Below are 12,156 nucleotides of genomic sequence, written 5' to 3' on the forward strand. Positions count from 1 at the left end.
TGTAAGAGAGCTTTATCAATAAAAAGAGAGCAATGAATCGGCCTACTTGACATAAAGAGGGCCAGCCTACTTTCTGGTAAAGAACGCAGGGATGCATACTGAACCTATTGCCCGTAATAAAGCATGATAAACTGCATCTAACAGCTTTAATATAGTGGCAGCTGCATTCATATAGATAATGTTGTCATAGTCTAGAACTGGTAGGAACATCGACTGAATAATCTGCTTTCTGCTATTTAGCAAGAGGCAGGACCTATTTCTATAGAAGAAGACCCTTTTAATTCTTAACTTCTTAACTAACTCATCAATATGCTTTTAAAGAGATAGATTTTCATCTATTTTTCATCTATCTGTAAGGTCCGACGCTAGAGATGAGAAGCAGGTACGTGGAGTTGAACATTTAATGCGGAACAGACAGGTAACAGGACAGGAACAAATTCAATTCAATCAAATTTTATTAGTCACATGCGCCGAATACAACAGATGTAGACCTTACAGTGAAATGCTTACTTTCGAGCCCCTAACCAACAGTGCAGTTTCCAAAAATACGGATAAGAATAAGAGAAAAGTAACAAGTAATAAAAAAATAACAATATAGACAGGGGGGTGCCGTTACAGAGTCAATGTGCGGGGGMACCTGTTAGTTGAGGTAGTATGTACATGTAGGTAGAGTTAATTAAAGTGACTATGCATAGATGACAACAGAGAGTGGAAAGTGTGTGTGTGTGTGGGGATGGGAGGGGAAATGCAAATAATCTGGGTAGCCCTTTGACTAGATGTTCAGGAGTCTTATGGCTTGGGGGTAGAAGCTGTTTAGAAGCCTCTTGGACCTAGACTTGACGCTCCGGTACCACTTGCCATGTGGTAGCAGAGAGAACAGTCTATGACTAGGGTGGCTGGAGTCTTTTACAATTTTTAGGGCCTTCTCTGACACCGCCTGATATAGAGGTCCTGGATGGCAGGAAGCTTGGCCCCAGTGATGTACTGGGACGTTCGCACTACCCTCCGTAGTGCCTTGCGGTCGGAGGCCGAGCAGCTACCATACCAGGCAGTGATGCAACCAGTCAGGATGCTCTCGATGGTGCAGCTGTAGAACCTTTTTTAGGATCTGAGGACCCATGCCAAATCTTTTCAGTCTCCTGAGGGGGAATACATTTTGTCATGCCCGCTTCACGACTGTCATGGTGTGCTTGGACCATGTTAGTTTGTTGGTGATGTGGACACCAAGGAACTTGAAGCTCTCAACCTGCTCCACTACAGCCCCTTCGATGAGAATGGGGGCGTGCTTGGTCCTTTTTTTCCTATAGTCCACAATCATCTCCTTTGTCTTCATCACGTTGAGGGAGAGGTTGTTGTCCTGGCACCCCACGGCCAGGTCTCTGACTTCCTCCCTATCGGCTGTCTCATCGTTGTTGTCGGTGATCAGGCCTACCACTGTTGTGTCATCGGCAAATTTAATGATGGTGTTTGAGTTGTGCTTGGCCGTGCAGTCATGAGTGAACAGGGTGTACAGGAGGGGGCTGAGCACGCACCCGTGAGGGGCCCCTGTGTTGAGGATCAGCGTGGCGGATGTGTTGTTACCTACCCTTACCACCTGAGGGCGGCCCGTCAGGTGTTTAGTACCAGGGTCCTCAGCTTATTGATGAGCTTTATGGGCATTATGGTGTTGAACGCTGAGCTGTAGTCAATGAATAGCATTCTCACATAGGTGTTCCTTTTGTACAGGTGGGAAAGGGCAATGTGGAGTGCAATGGAGACTGCATCATCTGTAGATCTGTTGGGGCGGTATGCAAATTGGAGTGGGTCTAGGGTTTCTGGGATGATGGTGTTGCTGTGAGCCAATGATAGATGTGATGTACTCCTCAATGCCATCGGAGGAATCCCGGAACATATTCCAGTCTGTGCTAGCAAAACAGTCCTGTAGTTTAGCATCTGCTTCATCTGACCACTTTTTTATTGATCTAGTCACTGGTGCTTCCGGCTTTAATTTTTGCTTGTAAGCAGGAATCAGGAGGATGGAATTATGGTCAGATTTGCCAAATGGAGGGCGAAGGAGAGCTTTGTATGCATCTCTGTGTGTGGAGTGTAGTTGGTCCAGAGTTCTTTTCCCTCTGGTTGCACATTTAACATGCTGAGAGAAATTTGGTAAAACTGATTTAAGCGTCAGCGCACGGGTATACAAAGACATACACACATTAATGCAGCAGTGGGGAACAGAGATGGGGAACTGACAAATATAGGGGAGGTAATAAACAGGTTATTGTGTCCAGGTGAGTCCAATAATCACTGATGCGCGTGACGGAGGGAAGGCAGGTGTGCGTAATGATGGTGGCAGGAGTGCATAATGCTGGGGAGCCTGGCGCCTTAGAGCGKGAGCAGGCGTGACACTATCCAGATGCCTAGATATTTATAAGCGAGGACACGGTCAATGTGGGCACCATCCAAAGTACATATCCAGGGTACAAATCATCAGATACGTTTTTAAGTGTTCTGCAGAGTAACATACACTTGGGTTTATCTGCATTTCAGCACATATTTCAGTTCAACAAAGATTTTTTGTAAAGCAGTGAATGCAGACTGAAGCTCAGAAGGAACCTGGTCAACCGTGAGTGTAATAGCATACACAGCTGTCATCGGCAGGTTACCATTTTTTATGTTRCTCATCAATCAATCATATTATATTGGCATAGACCTTTTTACGATAATGTACAATTTACAATAACCTTACCCAGCCTAGACCCTCGAAGAGGAACAACTCCAAAGAAAGACTAGAAGGATAAAAATACCTGTTTTATTTTAGGCCAGTCACCTGTAATCATGACTAAACTCTTACTAATGTTGATGATGTTGATTCTAATTGTATTTTTGTTACTAAATGCAGAATTTCATACTCAAGACCCATCCAAGGAGTTATCCTGTCTAGGATAACTCTCAATACCCCATTGGCCGATGGACAGAATCAGAATTGTGGCATCAGTTGTACATTCAGTAATCATGCCGGTAGTCTGTGCAAACACAATGACTTTTTCTCATTTGGAGAAAAGTCTGTCCTCTGTCCTTCGTCCTCTCAATGACCCGGAAACCGATAACTAGTCGAATAGTCGATGAGAGTGTCACTTTGTTAATAGGCAAATGGAAGTGTGCCCTCCTCTCTTCGATAGCCACCTTTCATTGAGGATAGTCATGTGTATCCTACTTGAGTCCTTCACAGAAGAGTTTTTATATCTGTCACATCCACTTTGAAGCATGCAGATGTTTAAAATGATATTGTACTTATCCTTTTATATCTACAGAACTAAAATATAAATGCAACATGTGACATATAAGGAAATCAGTCAATTGAAATGAATTCATTGGGCCCTAATCTATGGATCCATTTGACTGGGCAGGGGTGGAGCCATGGGTGGGCCTGGGAGGACATAGGCCCACCCACTTGGGAGCTAGGCCCAGATAGTTTGTCCTCACAAAAGTGCTTTATTACAGACAGAAAAACTCCTCAGTTTCATCAGCTGTCCGGGTGGCTGGTCTCAGACAATCCCGCAGGTGAAGAAGAGGTCCTGGGCTGGCGTGGTTACACATGGTCTGTGGTTGTGAGGCCGGTTGGACGTACTGCCAAAATCTCTAAAACGACGTTGGAGGTGGCTTATGGTAGAGAAATAAACATTAATTTCCCGGCAGCAGCTCTGGTGGACATTCCTGCAGTCAGCATGCCAATTGCATGCTCCCTCAACTTGAGACATCTGTGGTATTGTGTTGTGTGACAAAACTGCACATGTTAAAGTGGCCTTTTATTGTCCCCAGCACAAGGTGCACCTGTGTAATGATCATGCTGTTTAATCAGCTTCTTGATATGCCACACCTGTCAAGTCGATGGATTATCTTGGCAAAGGAGAAATGTTCACTAACATGGATGTAAACAAATTTGTGCACCAAATTTGAGAGAAATAAGCTTTTTGTGTATATGGAACATTTCAGCTCATGAAACATGGGACTAACACTTTACATGTTGCATTTATATTTTTGTTCAGTATATAAACTGTCTTGCAGAACTCTCAAAATTTGTTTGGATTACTTTACACATTTATTTTGGGATTCCACCCCTGTAAACGTAATTTGCCTGATTACGAGCGAATGGAAAGGTGAGTCTCGTTTCATACAAGCGCATTTTCGTCCACGTTCCTTCTCCTTGCCGCCTCTCCTTGAATACCTTTTTAAAAGGAGGCGAAAGAGGACGGAGAGAAGACACAGGAGTTGAGCAAATCCAGTTGAGAAAAAGACAATATCAGAGAGCACAATGACTTGAGTTTCTCTATTATGGTCCCATAGCTCATGTCATTATTCCAACATGCATCCAGTTCAACCAAGGTCAACATGGAGATTGTGTTGGTTATGCAGTCAGCCATCTGAGGTTATCCTGGCCCCAGGGCATGTTACCACCCCACTGTGTATGTCCACTACGCTCCACAGATGGGACCCTGTTTCACCCGCCTCGAGACACAGCTCATCTCGCTCCCACAGCCGCCTCTGTAAAACATGCAAACACCCCTGCTAAATCAGAGTGACATCAGTAGATTTGCACCATGGCAGTACTTGTCAAACGTTATAGGTGAAGTCTTAAATAAGCTGCTCTCAGCTGTAACTTATTGGAATTTAAAAAATGAATTAGATTGAAATCTCTTTAGAGTGAGTTTTGAGGCTGTGTGGGGACCTTAGATAGAATATTTTTAGCATCCAAAGCATCTCATGGAATGGAACATGTAAAATACATTATGATAGTGAAAAGTTTGTAATGAACCAGAAAATAGGTTTGTGTTTTTATTGATTTACCTACAGTAGCTTTGAGAACAAACGGGCTAACAAGCACATTTACACATTTGGAAGATACACTATATCTAAAAATACAATTTCTGATGTAAAGTTTTTCTCTTCTTCCCTTGGGAGCATGCATTTTTAACAGAGCCATGATCAATGCTTTCTCATGTGTTAATAATCTTGGTGTGGCCTTACTCAAAAATATTTTTGACATCTTATTTTCCTTTCCAATGTGTACATGAAACAACACTGAAAACCTTTTTGCTTCCGGTAGATGCCAGGAGATGTGATAAAAAAGTGACTGGTGGACATTTCACCGGCAACTCTGGTCCCTTTAGTTACATCACACAATGCTAATTATATTCGCTAGAAAGCTATAATTACTTCCCATTGAAAGGCACTTTTAATACAATTTGACAGTCTTGATTGTTTTTATTGTGTGGCCCTGTGAGAAATGCTGTCCAAAGAAACAAATGATGTGAGAATCCTTCAGTCACTCGAATCACTTGAAGATCAAGGCCGTTCTGCTGAAGAGATAAAAAACTATAGGGAAAACATGCAGTCAAGAGAGATTAGTGTTAGAGGGTGTGACGTCATTTCAGCTATTTATGGATGCAATAGTCACCTAACACAAAATAGTATTGGCCTCGCTCTCATTCATATAACTTACTGTCCAATATCCATTTTTTTTATTTCTGAAACTGTTAGTCCGGTGCTAATGCCACATTGGTCATGTTTTATGATTGCAGTAAGTCCATATCCCAACCTGTACCGCTAAGCACTGATGGTGCTTGCATTAGGCTACCAGCTCAGAGAGGTATTGTAATGATTGGCGACGACTGCCCAGGAAGTAGCTGTGACAGGATGAATGCTGACAGGCTAACAGGAGGAAGGAAATGTGTGTTGGAAGGTCAGGGGACATGGTCATGTGACAGAAGAAGGTATTTATGAACAGACATACAGCTTCTGTGGACCTTTTTGGCTATAATAATACTTTATTGATTTGAATATTAGCCAATATTTTGATGAGCTTTTCCACAAGTGAACCAATGACCTCCGTTCCCACCCCGTCTTCACAAAACATGATCCATCCTATTCTTCTTCTGAAGTCGTTTCGCTATACAGTAAGTGGGAGGAACAGAGCGCATGTCATGGTGTTACAACTTTGCCGTTGTCCAAACAAGGTATGGTTTACTTCAGAACTGGAGTGTATATCCTTCGTGATACAGTAGGATGTGGAGGTGTCTGAGGGTATGTTTACGGGGGTTATGTGGGTTTCCATCCAGCAACCAGTCCAGCAGCAGCAAACGTCAAAAATAAACCTCCTCAAGAGCGGCTCAAAACAGGAAAATGGAGACTGGGTTTTGTTACTCTGGACATGTGTCTCTGTCCCATCAGGTATTACTGAGATTGAGGGGTCAGTCTCATAACAGGAAGTGTAGCGGGAAGTTGATCGTATTGTCAGAGAGGATGGTTATGTTAGTTCACTGGGTTCAGTTCAACCCCTTTTTCCAGAACAATGACTGTTAGAGCTGTCTGTTGTATCCAACTGTTTATGGCTGGATAACACCAGATAAAAACGTACAATTGAAAACATTAAACTTCATTGAAAACAATCAATGTGTTTTGTCTGTGTTGGGAATGTGTTATGTCTAGCTATTAACTGTCGTTTGGGGTCAACAAGTCGATGATGGTTTACGTTTTCTTTCTGTCTGTGTTTACATGAGAGAGAAGGGAAGCCAGAGAGTTGTGTGTTATCGGTCCAACCGCCCACTGTAAGCTAGAGGAAGAATTAGGTCATTCTAAATAAAGCTTTGCTCTGTGACACAGGCACTGGGTCATGCTAGCCTAGCAGTGATATCATGGCTCCTGTGGTGCCTTTTGACCCTGGGCACCTTATCCGGATCCCATCCTGACAACAGAGGAACTCAGAATGGTACAGCCTTGATCAGCAGCCATGAATCCACATTTACAGCAAATATCATAGAAATTAATGTTGCAATGCACCAAATAGCTCATAAATATTGTCCTTGTATTTCTGCATACTTCTACACAGTCCATTCCTTTCTTGATGTAAAAAATGAAATCCTGGACGTACAGTAATTTAATCAAACCTGCATTGTGGAACTTCTCTGAAACGGATATCCTTCAATACATCCTAAAGGATAAGGAAGTCCTATCTTACTCTTGACCTCTGAGGCGGAATGTCACCTCCAGGTCGACTTGGAGAAAATGGGTCAACACTTGTTTTGTGCGATACCTCTGACACCATATTAGGGCCTTCCCTAAAACATGTGACCTCAATTGCCCCATATAGAAATACCATTGTTGAGAGACGTCTTTAAGCAATTTGTGTGGTCCTCTGTAGCTCAGTTGGTAGAGCATGACGCTTTCACTGCCTGGGTTGTGGGTTTGAATCCTGGGGCTACCCATACGTGAAATGTATGCAAGCATAACTATAAGTCGCTTTGGATAAAAGTGTCAGCTAAATGGCGTATATTATTTATTACAGCTTTAGTTATTGCTAGTCTATCAATGTCGTGGCGATGGTATATAAAGGATTATTTTATATATCAATGGGAAGATAGGCGGTCGTGTAGCCTCCTATCAACAACACAAAGAGAACAGCAACACCTGCTTTTCCTTGATTATCAAGTGTTTGAACGAAAAATAAGAATTAATTTGATGCTAACATTTTAACATAGTTTTCTTCATATTTCTATGGAATACCATCTCTCTGAGGATTACAGTCTTGGGAGGTAGCTACGGTAATGAAAGAGCTTCCCATTTCCCGTCCTTTGGGAGCATTTCCCCACCTCTAATCAATTTTAAAAGGGGCGATTAATGGGAATACGTCAATGAGTCTATGGGGTATTTTAGGTCTGAATCTCTTGGAGTGCTTGATCTTGAGAGGAAAACATCATTTAAGGACATCTATCAAAACTGATATGGAACCTCTGTTTTCTTTGTTTCAGCTCAGAACGTATAGTGTCTCTAAATCTGGAAGCAATACCATGTCTACTGAGTATCAAAAGAGGACATTGTCCCTTTAGTATGGAGCATTAACTTGATGTGCAACTTTCCATCAGATCTCTCCGTTCCATCAGATGGCAATTATCCGACTCCCCTTTGGCCAAGCAACTAATCCGAAATGGAAATTGAATGGATAAGGGCACTGTCCCGCATGAAGTTCAGTTCCATATTCTCTCAACACTGGTAAAGGTCAAAGCCTAATGTGGGTTGTGTTGCTTTAAAACATCTATATTGGGAAACCAGCCAGCCAAAGATTTGTACTAAATGTGGCCCATAAAAAGACACATTAGCAAACGATTCGGTCTCTTGCAGTCGACTGAAGTGCAAATCACTGAGTCCCCATTGTGTCTGAATGATATCTATTAGCCTCGTAAAAGCACTAGTATAAGTATTGCTTCAGTTATCCTATCTCCTGCTTCAGTTATCCTATCTCCTGCTTCAGTTATCCTATTTCCTGTTTTAGTTATCCTATCTCCTGCTTTAGTTATCCCATCTCCTGATTCAGTTATCCTATCTCCTGCTTTAGTTATCCTATCTCCTGCTTTAGTTATCCCATCTCCTGCTTCAGTTATCCTATCTCCTGCTTCAGTTATCCTATCTCCTGCTTCAGTGTATCCTATCTCCTGCTTCAGTTATACTACTCCTGCTTTAGTTATCCATCTCCTGCTTCAGTATCCTCATCTCCGCCTTCAGTTATTCCTATCTCCTCTTTAGTGTATCCCATTCTCCTGCTTCAAGTTATCCCATCTCCTGCTTCAGTTATCCTATCTCCTGCTTCAGTTATCCTATCTCCTGCTTCAGTTATCCTATCTCCTGCTTCAGTTATCCTATCTCCTGCTTCAGTTATACTATCTCCTGCTTTAGTTATCCCATCTCTTGCCTCAGTTATCCTACCTCCTGCTTATCCTATCTCCTTGACATCGATCATCTATTTTTCTGTCATTGTACTGCTAATGAATAACCTGTTATAACCTGAATAACCAACACTTTATTTGCGTTCCTTTTTCATGCTTGGCCAAGTCAAGTGTGTAGATGTGGTGGTTATTGTATCCGTCCTCCTCCTCATCCTGTCATGAGTAAAAGCACTCTGAAATCAGAGGAGACATTTTAATAATCTCCCACAAGGCATGTAATGAGGTTGGGTCCCTGTGCACCACATGTCATATCCAGGGCTTTTTAATAGATAGGCAATTTGTGAGGCGTCAGATGGAGGAGTGGGAGGATAGGGAAAAGTTGTGGCAAATTGCCCCATTAGAAGCCATTCAAGGAGAAGAGTGTTTAAGGTGGTGGTGCCGTGGGATTGCCTATTGCCTGTTACAGTGTGTGTGTGTGTGTGTGTGTGTGTGTGTGTGTGTGTGTGTGTGTGTGTGTGTGTGTGTGTGTGCGTGTGCGTGTGCGTGTGCGCGTGTGCGTGTGTGTGTGTGTGTGTATGTGTGTGTGTCAGTGCATGTATGCATGCTTTTATGAGATGGACATTCAGAGACTTGTCCCGAAGCCACTCCTGCATTGTCTTGGCTGTGTGCTTAGGGTTATTGTCCTGTTGGAAGGTGAACCTTCGCCTAAGTCTCAAGTCCTGAGCACTCGAGCAGGTTTTTATCAAGGATCTATCTGTACTTTGCTCCGTTCATCTTTCCTTTGATCCTGACTAGTTTCCCAGTCCCTGCTGCTGAAAAACATCCCCACAGTATGATGCTGCCACCACCGTAAGGATGGTGCCAGGTTTCCTCAAGACGTGACACTTGGCATTCATGCCAAAGAGTTCAATATTGTTTTCATCAGACCAGAGAGTATTGTTTGTCATGGTCTGAGAATCTTTAGGTGCCTTTTGGCAAACTCCAGGCAGGCTGTCATGTGCCTTTTACTGAGGAGTGGCTTCTGTCTGGCCACTCTACCATAAAGGCCTGACTGGTGGAGTGCTGCAGAGATGGTTGTCCTTCTGGAAGGTTCTTCCATCTCCACAGAGGAACTCTGGAGCTCTGTCAGAGTGGCCATCGGGTTCTTCGTCACCTCCCTGACCAAGGCCCTTCTCCCCCGATTGCTCAGTTTGGCCGGGTGGCCAGCTCTGTACCTGCCGAGCGGCCAGCTCCTTGATGAAAACCTGCCCTCAGCCAGTGATGCCCTGACCAGAAAAAATTCACTAACTATAGGGTATTGTGTGTAGATTGATGAGGATTTGAATTTTATTTAATCCATTTTAGAATAAGGCTGTAATGTAACAAAATGTGGAAAAAATGAAATGGTCTGAATACTTTATGAATGAACTGTATGCCAAAATGATTGGCTCCCGTGATAAAGATTAGCAGAAAAGATAATAAAATATGTAATACAAAAATATTGCGCTGTATTATATTCTCAAAACATTTTGGAAATTATCTATTTTTATACTAATATAATTTCTCAGAGAAAACGATTTTGTTTAACGAGTAATATTTGTTTTTCTTTCGATGTAAAACCCACCACTGGTGTGTCACGCAAAGAGCTCTATTTTCATGTCATCCAACAAATGTGATCTGGAGTTTACAAAATGGCAATGGCACTTGGATTAGAACTGGTGCTATGGTCAGATGACTTGATAATGCAGCTCGTTGGCCACGCACACCAGTGGTGGATTTTGCATCGAAAGAAAAATGAATATGCAGAAAGGAATCTCATAGCTACTGCAAAATATAGTGGAGGATCTTTGATGTTATGGGGCTAGTTTGCTTCCACTGGTCCTGGGGCCCTTGTTAAAGTCAACGGCATCATGAACTTTACCCAGTATTGGGACATTTTATCCAAAAACCTGGTTGCCTCTGCCAGGAGGCTGAAACTTATCCGCAAGTGGATCTTCCAGCAAGACTTTAATGCCAAGCACACATCAAAATCCACAAAGAAATGATTAATTTACCACAAAATCTACTTTTTGTAATTGCTGTGTCAGTCTCTGACCTTGAACCCCATTGAAAACATGTGGTTTGAATTGAAGAGGGCAGTCCATAAGCGCAGACGGAGAATATCAAGTATATGGAAAGATTCTGTATGGAGGAATGTTCTAAGATCCCTCCCATTGTGTTCTTAAAACATTTTTAGAACAAGAGTCAGATCCGTTATYATCGCAAGGTGAGGTATTGAAAGGTATTGAAAACAGGGGTGCCAATCATTTGGACCTATATCTTTTTTAGAAAATATATATATTTTTCTTAAACAAAATATTTATCTGAGCAATTATATTAGTATAAAACAATATTATAAATAAAAAAATCAAGGGTGCCAATCATTTTGGACATGACTGCATAACTGCATAACATCATTGTGTACAATAAATAGTTTTGAGACCTGGTCATTAGGCAGCATTTCTGTTAGAAGGGAGAGGATGAAAAATAAATATATATTTGATCTGAGGTGGGTCAGCACAGCTGTGATTTGTATCCAGCTTTTGTCTAAGAGAGTAGGGAGTAGTCGCCCCTTACCTCTGGTCGGGGGTTAGGATTGGGGTAGGGTCATCTGATCTACTATCTGTGGCTAGGAGCAGAGCCATATATTTAGAGAGTTGGGCCAATGCAGATTTCTGCGTTATGATACATTTACATAACACTTCAACATTCTATGGCAGCCATGTTACTCCCCATTAACATTACATGGGGAATATTTAAACAATGCTGTGTAACTGAATGTGTAGAATTAGAACAATATACATGTATATGGCTCTGGTTAAGGATAGCTTCTCCCTCAAGTGGTAGGGCCAGGCAGAGTATTACTGCAGGTCCCTTAGCTTGAGTGGAAGTATTTTGACTTGTTGCCATAGTGACTTATGAGGCTTTAAGTGAGGTGACCTGGCTTATGAAGCATCCCTTTTCCCTCTGTATGACCTAAGCATAACCATATTTGTTTTCATTTTACAGTAAGTGATCTGTCTCTCCATGTCTGTCTGGCTTCCCAGCTGTAAAAGCCGGCCGCTGCAGCGGGCACTGTGACAGTGACAGAGTGATTCGAACCCCTTCACCCGTCTGTGCCGCAGCCAGTCATTGATCTATTTTCTGGGGAGAGGCATATAAATCTGTCTATTTGCACCAGGAAGGAGATTTACGCCCTGCCTCCCTGCCTCCTTGCCTCCCTGCCTCCCTGCCTCCCTGCCTCCTTGCATACGCAGCGTCAGAAGTCTTATATCAAGGAAGGCTCCAACTTCCACAGGATGAAAGAGAATGAGTCAGTCTTTGTGTAGTAGGGTAAAGAGAATGAGCCAGTCTTTGTGTAGTAGGGTAAAGAGAATGAGCCAGTCTTTGTGTAGTAGGGTAAAGAGAAGGAGCCAGTCTTTGTGTAGTAGGGTAAAGA

Source organism: Salvelinus sp. IW2-2015, linkage group LG13, assembly GCF_002910315.2.
Source record: "Salvelinus sp. IW2-2015 linkage group LG13, ASM291031v2, whole genome shotgun sequence".
Taxonomy (NCBI): Eukaryota; Metazoa; Chordata; class Actinopteri; order Salmoniformes; family Salmonidae; genus Salvelinus; species Salvelinus sp. IW2-2015.